Source organism: Echinops telfairi, unplaced genomic scaffold, assembly GCF_000313985.2.
Source record: "Echinops telfairi isolate 266 unplaced genomic scaffold, ASM31398v2 ScPeMD7_7400;HRSCAF=8409, whole genome shotgun sequence".
In the NCBI taxonomy this organism is placed as follows: Eukaryota; Metazoa; Chordata; class Mammalia; order Afrosoricida; family Tenrecidae; genus Echinops; species Echinops telfairi.
The window spans coordinates 41,731,947-41,740,645 of NW_022111300.1; the positions used below are offsets into that span (position 1 = coordinate 41,731,947).

At 44.9% G+C, this 8,699-nt stretch overlaps 1 protein-coding gene across 12 annotated transcripts in view; it reads right to left on the reverse strand.

Moving 5' to 3' along the window:
* The window catches only part of TCF4 (transcription factor 4), a 404,154-nt gene that overhangs the window by 262,210 nt on the left and 133,245 nt on the right, over window positions 1-8,699 (reverse strand). The window lies entirely within an intron of this gene.

Consider the following 8,699-nt stretch of genomic DNA (forward strand, 5'->3'; position numbering starts at 1 on the left):
AAAGCCTTTCATCTTTCTCCCATGAGTGGTTTCAAACTGCTGACCTTTTGGCTAGCAACCCAATGCATAGCCACTATTGCCACCAGGGTTTGCAGCTACTTGTTCTTCACTGGTCAAGGCACACCACACCACACAGGAGCATGTGACAAGAAACCCAGGGCCAGAGAGGGGTCAGCAGCACACTTTCACCAGTCCCCATCTCTTGCTTTACCAAGTTCATTTCCAGTACCAAGGATACAGGGATTTCCTAGGGGACCAGTTCCTGCATTTGCGTGTCTATGAGTGTTGGTCAAAAACAAAGTCACTACCATGGAGTCACTGTGATGCCGCAGGGCGGGGTAGCACCGCCCTGTGTGTTTGTGCTCCCGACAGGAACACAAAGCCTCTTTCTCCTGAGCAGCTGGTGGTTTCAAACTTCTGACTTTGAGGATCACAATGCAATGCGTAACCACTATGCCACCAAGGCTCCTGTCAGTCAAACCGCATGCTTCAAATCACAGACACTTTTAAACAAAAAGATGAAAATGTCAAGCTATTGTTTCTCAACATCTCTTCCACAGGTCAACATGCTTTTTTTTTTTAATGATCATTTTATTGGGGGCTCATACAGCTTTTACAACAATCCATACATCAGTTTTATCACGCATATTTGTACATATGTTACCATCATTATTTTCTAAACATTTACTTTCTATTTGAGCCCTTAATACCACCTCTTCTTTCTCTTTCTTTCCCCTCTCAGCCTCGTGACACCCTGATCAATTATAAATTATTATTGTCATATCTTACACTGACCACTGTCTCCCTTTCCCCACAGTTTCTGTTGTTTGTCCCCCTGGGGGCAGGGGGTGATGTTCCCACTTCTTCACCTCCGCTCCCCATCTTCCTGGTATCGTTACTCCCATTCCTGTTCCTGAGGGGTTTATTTGACCTGGATTCCATTTGTTCTGAGTTCTTATTTGTACCTGTGCACATGCTCCAGTCAAGCCCACAGTGAAAGGCAAGACTGGGGTGATAACAGTGGGTGATGAGGAAGCCTCAAAGAACCAGAGGAATATGATGTGTTTCATCGGTGCTATACTGTGACCTCGTTGACTCATCCCATCCTTGTGACCCTTCTGTGAGATGTCCTACTGTCTACTCTGACCCCCATTGTTCTTAACAATATGTGTTGTGTGTTTGTTTGTTTGGTTTGGGTCTTCTGATGCCTGTTACCTGATCCCATCAACCCCGCATGATGGTACAAGCTAGTGTGCTTCTTCCATGTGGGCTTTGTTGCTTCTTAGCGACATAGCTGCTTGTTTAACTTCAGCCCTTTAAGGCCTCATAGATGCTTTATCTTTTGATAGCTGGGCACCATCAGCTTTCTTCATCTCATTTGCTTGTGCACCCATTTTGTCTTCAGTGATCATGCCGGGGTAAGCATCACAGAATGCCAGGTTGTTAGAACAAAATTCAACATGCTTCTGAAGGCACTGTTTCCATCTCTAAGCCTTCTCTGAAGAGGGCTGAGCTCTTCAATTTTCACCACATCAAAAAGTCATGCTTAGGCATCTTATCTTTGGGTGACTCAATTCTTGGTCTGTTACGCTGCTCTGAGAGTATGGGGAACAGTAAGAAATCTGAAAGGGCAAGAGCAGGGCTGTAGAAACCTTGGGTAAGGTTTCCCAAAGAAATTTTCTCATTAGATCAGCCGTTGCTACCCTTGAAAAACGAGCAAGGTACACAGTCATTAAGGGGGGAAATTTCTCTATGAAAGTTTCCTAGTCTTTCTCTCCCCAATATGGTTTTTAATTTTCTTCATAAGTTGGGCTTTTGAGCTACAAAGTCAGGATTCAAAACCAGCAGCTGCTTCTCGGGAGAGAGTCTTAGAAACCCACTGAGGCAGTTCTACTCTGTCCGACGGATTGCCAGGAGACTGGTTGAGGGGACATGTTTGAATAGATTTTGGCAAAAACCCACCCCTGTATGAACTGGACCTCCAGGAGCAACAGGTTCTGACTTATCCTCAGTCTATATCAGGGACTTCCATGCAAAATGGAATTAGAAGAAACAAAATTCCTCCTTAAACTTTTTGAAACCCCTTCATATACATACATACATACATTCTACCAATCTACCTCTATACACACACATACTTTTTTAAAACTTGGTGTCAATTTTTTTTTTTATAAATAAGACATATCACTTAGTCTCCCATCCGTAGGCAGGATTGGGAAATCTGGAAATAAATGACATTAAATCACAAAGCTATGCTCTGATTCATGATGAGGAGAAGGCCCACGGGAATTTACTGTGAAGCTGGGGCACTTCTGAACTCCCTACCCTCCAAGCTCCGATTCTGACCGCATAAACGCTGCAAGGCAAGGTCTCGGGGAAAAGTACCTAACAGTCAAGTTGCCATATTAACTGCTTAAAGCATCAAAGTGCTTCCACGCCCAGTCATCATTCTAAATTTAGGGCTGGCAGAGAGCTTTTTGATGAAAGTCCCTTTGTAAGTAGAAAAGTTTTGCTGTTCTACTATTTTGATCACAGCCGACAGCAGAGGGCCATCATAAACTTCCACTGACAGAATTGGAGAGGCGGTGCGAAGCCCAGGTTTGGGAGACATAATCCCATTTATTGTGTTTCCTAACATTTCACTGATACTGTTTATTCTCTCAATGCACTCCTGTCATTCCTTTTATTACTGCTGTTTTATTATCAGCAGAAGTAATCATCAGAGTGTAATTAATTGATTTATTTTGGGAGATAGTGGAGTACATGGTGTTTCAGAGTATCTTGGGAAACAGAACAACACCCAGAAGCAACTCACTCCTCACTCCCTGCGCCCCACCCCCCTAACAAACATGAGTCTGCCTCCTGGTCATTGCAGCTTCAGAAGATAATCCAAGGGAATGCGGGTGATGGCCCCTGTGGGCCTTTAAAATCAATCCTCTCTGAGCTTCCAATCAGCCTCAAGGAGTCCTGGGGAGGACATCAAGGCTGGAGAGAAGCCAGAGTCCTTTCCCAAGACCTGCTGTCAAAAGACCTGCATCCTTAACCTATCTGTGTCCTGGCCTACCTATGTTAGCCAAACTGAAGGTCACTTTGAAGTTACGTCTAACCCTCAGGGATGCTCCCAGGAATGAGACAGGCAGCCTACATAGGGTTTCTTCTTAAACAAAATATGTGTTTGTGTGTATTTATATCCAAGTAACAAAATGAAATCCTCCAAGCTGTCCGAAGTCTGACACCTCTTGGTTTCCTGTTCACTGGAAGCTGGTCAACTCAGAAGAACGTGAGAGGCTTCTCCTCATTATCGTTGATGCAAAAAGGCATAAAAGAACAGAGCAAAATGCCAGTTACCATATAAGACTTAATACCATTTTGGATCCATTTTACCTTTTCCATCTGAAAAGTTAACAGAGGTAAGGGGAGAAAGGGCAAGAGCTCTAAACCAATAAAGACGTTTGCCCCTGGGAGCTATGTCTGGAGACATTGCAGGGAGGCGGGTCCATGAGTGGAAGTCTACTCAAAGTCAATGGCTTGGTATTTCTTTGTTTGGGTTGTTGCTGGGTGGTGGTGGTGGTGGTGGTACTGGCACTGAGTGGCTAGAGGTGACAAATACTATGAGATGCTACAGCCCATACAAGGGCAGCTCCCCCAATGAAAATGTAAGCAACCCCACCCAAATGCTAACTCGACAAAGCTGAAAAATCCTGTGCTGGAGAGACTAGAATGAAGGCGCAGAAGGGAAGCGTCGCTGGAGAAGAAAGGGGCCGGAATGTGCTGTATAACGTAGCACAAGTTCTGACTAAAACGCCTTCTGCATTTTACTCCAGACTTGAGCTGGAATGTTTCAAGAGACCTTCGTATCCCTCTTCTATCCACAGGAAGAGAGAGAGAGAGAAAAAGGCAGGGGGTGGGAGGGGATGATGGTCAGTGAGGCAGCCTGCTAATTAGCAGGCAGATAAAAACACATCAAAACTTGAGTATTCCCAACTGGGCAATTTCAAAAGGGAGCAATCCACTAATTAAAAATGCTGGGAGTCTAGCTTTTTCAAAACAGGTTAAATACTGGCTGGGTTCCTTCACAAATAGATTCCCAACCAATGGGACCTGACTGCTCTTTTCCCGTCCTCTCCCATTTCCATCTTTCTCATTTCCTGACCTCCCGCTGCTGCAGCTCCCTCTCTGCTTCCTCCCTTCCACTGCTCTCCCAGAAACAGCCTTTGCGCCCCTTAATATATTTTGCCTTTGAAAAGACATCTAACTGGTGTTCATTTATCCACAGCTAGGGATGACCAATGCGAGGATGGCACGAATAACTGAAATCCATAACGAACATAAACACGCTACTTTTAAGTTATTTGTCTCCATCTTCCTTCCCACCGAGCGAGCGGCATCTGACCTGACAGCTAGGGAGCAAGTGTTTCCTCAGTAAACTCTTCAAGAGTTCTCCTATGATCACACCCACTTGAATCAACTTGGCAAGATGCTGAGTTCAAAACCAGCTGCTTAGGGCCATCCCAGATGAGCTGAATCTCTGTCTCTCTAGGGGGGATGGACCAAGAAAGTGTGATTGTTTTTCACAAGGCGCCCAGGTAACATATCAGGCACATGGGATATTGGGGAACCACCCGAGCCCACTGTCCTGTGAATGCAAGACAAGCGAATCCCTTACAGGACCAACAACAGCCTGTCGGAAAAGCAGACTGGAGGCCTCTGTTTCGTAAGCTGTTTCATCAACAGTGTTTTTCGCAGAACTCACACTTCACGAAACTTGAAGACGGCCTTCTTTGCCATTCTTAGCCCCTGCTGGGGAAGCTGGAAACAACATTCTTGCCTGCCATGTTGATCCTTATTTGCAATGGCCATGTCTTTGTACCCATTATTTGCTCTGCCTAAGCCACCATTGGCCTCTGAAAACTAACAGTTACTATCAAGGGACCTTTAATGTGGATCAGACACTGCTAAGGACTTGTAATACATGGATATCAACATCCTATTATATTTTATAAAAAGTAGACCTAGACGTGACAAATCCCCAAGGTATCAGTCAATGGCAAACCATTTGCCTGGAAGGCATGCCAGGCACCACGGAGCTCTCCCCACCACAGCAAATGCCCTCTTGGCGAGAAACTACAAGGCGCTCCAGAACCAGCTCGGATGCTGCCTCCTGTCACCTTTCCCTGAGCAAAGTCGATTTATTTGTCAGCTTTTCTCCAGTCTTGTTACCACAAAAGAACACAGAATTATATGCAGAATAAGACATTACTAAGGGAATTACCAAACATCAAAGTGAAAGGGGAATGCAGACAGGATGGAAATCACATTTTTGCCCTGAGGACATTCCCTAACCTAAACTACGGAGTGGCCTCTGGGTCAGAGGAGCCAAAGTGAAAGTGCAGGACCCATTCTCAAGAGGAATCTCACAGGAGATCAGGGACAACTTCCCTGAGGTCTGCCTTGGTTCTGAACAGAATTGGGGGAATCTCTGTAAATAGTAACCACAAATGACCTTTGTGCAAATTTGCAAACCACATTTTCATCATCTGGGGGTTTCCCCTAAGATAAAACCTCAAACTGAGACTGACTTGGGCCCTACCTAGGTGAACACCAGGCAGCTCCTAGTATTCATGCAAAAATATGTCAAGGGCAGTGAGCAAGCACTCAGTCAAAGATTACAGGTCACACAAGGAAAGCCTCATGAGCAAGAAATAGCAGCACATGGCCTTCAAAGACCTCAGATGTGAAAATAGTCAGATTATAAAGCAACTGCAGCCGTGATGGTTAAAGAAATAAAAAGCCAGGCTGGCAAGTCTCCAGCAGATTTGAAAAGGGTCCAAATAAAACTTCCAAAAATTAAATTTACAATGACCACACTTAAGATGAAAGGTTGGTCAAAATTGGCAATGCTTAAACTATTCTTCAAACTTTTACGACCCACCAAGGATTTTTAGGAACCATTGGGGGAATGTCAGCGAATGGACCACGGCTGAGCTGCCGGATAAGAGAAGTAGGCTGTGGTGGGATGTCTTTTTAGAGATGGTCAGCGCTAGAAATTAAGATGTAGGAAAAACTCAGGGGTGATAAGTAGTATCATGTGACAATTATAGAAGACAGGCAGGGTCAATCAAGAAGCAAAGAAGGCGACCCCTCTCAGAGAAAGGGGAACAGAATTTCTGATCTTTCCTAGAAAGCGTGTACAAAGAATTCTCTGGAAGCATATGCCTCAAAGGTACAGGAAAGGCCAAGAGGTGGCAGACTCAGAAAAGTTACCTCCAGGTGATTCAGTACGGAGCTGGAGACAGATGAGAACTCTATAGTTGGAAAGAGACTTACTCACAGTCTCAAGTGACCTTGGGAATTTGGCAAACTACCAATTGGGGCTGAGGGGTTAATTTTCCTGTGTAGAGGCAGCAAGTTATCTTTCTAAGTAGAGAGAAACGACCTGGAACCCAGGGCTCCTCACTTCTCCATTGTTGGTTAAGAACCATTAAGAATAACAATATTTTTAAGGTTCTCACCTGAGAGCCAACCGACCTGGTTCTTTTTCTGGCCGCAATTTATAACAACTTAGACAGGGAGCTAGACTGGGGATAAAGAAGGTTGTCTCCCCCAAATGCCTGCACTAACGGAAATCGGCTGGCAAGGCCACAATAAAGGGGTTATGGGGAAGTCAGGCACCCATCAGACACCTATGGGAAAATCCAAACTGGACATGCACACACCCAGGTCACATAGGCACAAGTGGATGCCAATCTGGGCCCACATACAATGCTAGGCACCAGCAATATCACATCACACAGGTGTGCCCAAACTCAGCCAATAAGGTCGGCCAATACCCTCAACCACAGCTCCCCAGCCAGTGGGGATCAGAGGGGATAAACGCAGGCAGAGGGCAGACCCCTCTCTCTTGGTTCAGGTGCTCTCTTGGAGGGCACATGTGCTTTGTGCCATCCTCTCTGGGATGGACCGCTCTCATGCTCACAGGCTGCCCCCTCTCTCCCTTGGCTCCCTACTCTGGATTCCACTTCCTGTTCTGGTGCTCCTTCCCTGTGTTTTTCTGCACTCCCCTGGAGTGACTGGAGTGGCCATTTTCAGTCGCAAACTTTCCCACTGCCGCCATGCAGCCTTGACTATCTGAGACTTTAATACCCTTTCCTTTCCCTCCTAAAAGTTACTTGGATCCTACAAAGATCCTTCTGCCGCATGAGTTCTTTCAGCGGTGAGAAGCAAGAAGTGAGGTAAACCAACCCAGAAGCCGAACACTTACAACAGTGGTTCTCAACTTGTGGGTTGCAACCCCTTTGGGGTTTGAGCAACCCTTTCACAGGGGCCCACCCAATTTATAACAGTTGCAAAATTATAGCTATGAAGAAGCAACGAAAATAATTTAAGGTTGAGGAGGGTGGTGGTCACCACAACATGAGGAACTGTATGAAAGGGTCGCAGCATGAGGAAGGTTGGGAACCACTGACTTAGAGCAAGTTATTTATAACTCGTCTGCCTCCATTGTCACCTCTTTTAAAAGAGAGATGAGTACACTTCCCCCATCCCTAAGAAGTTGTTAAACATTATGGCTGAGTACTTGACTCCTAGTAAATATTCAGTAATTGGTACTGAGGTATCACCATGAAAGTTTACCTTCCCAATGCCCTCCATTAGCTATAACTATCAAATCATATAAACATTCAAGAAAATCTAGTCTCCGATTCTTATGACTGACTCCTGGGCTGCAGCAGTATTTACTCAGGGAATGCCAGAGACTCAAGCCAGATTCAGTAGAGGGTATCAGTACTGATGTCAGAATTTTGGCTGAAAGCACAGAATGGCAGACTAATAAATTATGAATACGATTACAAAGAATTGGAGGTCCAAAACACTTAACTGTGCCTATGTGCATTCCCTATAAAGGCCAAAAGGCAGTCCTTTGGCAGAATAAGAGACTAAGGATTTAAAATCAGGAAAGGGGTGTATCCTTTCAAGGTTGTATCCTTTCACTGTATGTTAAGTAATGGGGGGGGGGATGGACTACATGAGAGCATATGGCAAGAAAGCTCGTTAGGAACCTGTGGCATGTAGATGTCAGCAATGCTTCCTGAAATTAAAGAGGGCCTGCAGCACACTTACTGATGAAGATCAAAGACAGTCTTTAGTATGCATTGTAACCCAACATGCCAAAAATAAAATTCTTCCCAACTAGACCGATAAACAACATCATGATAAAGGAGATTAAATTGGTCAATGGTTTCGTTTTGCTTGGTTGCACAATCAACACCAATGGAAGCAGCTTGATCAAATGATATATGTCAATGGGTAAATTTACTGGGGGGAAAAAGCGCCTTTAGAGTGTTAACTAGCAAAAGTATCACTTTGAGGGCTGTGATGTACTGACCTAAGAGTATTTTGATAACATCACAAGCACGCAAAAACTAGAAAATAAACTCGAGAGTGGAAAAGAAATGAAGCCTTTGAATTATACGGTGTTGGCAAAGAATGGTGAGTATTCCACGGACTGGCGAAGAAGAACTAATTAATCTGTCCAAAGAAGAATACAACCCAAATGCCCCTTAGAAGTAAGACTGGGGAGATTACATGTCAAACGTACATTCATGACATCAGGAGGGGCCAGTCATCCTTGGAACAGTCAGCATTGAGAGGGATTGACACAACGGCTGCAACAATGGGCTCAAACATAGGAACGACTGTGA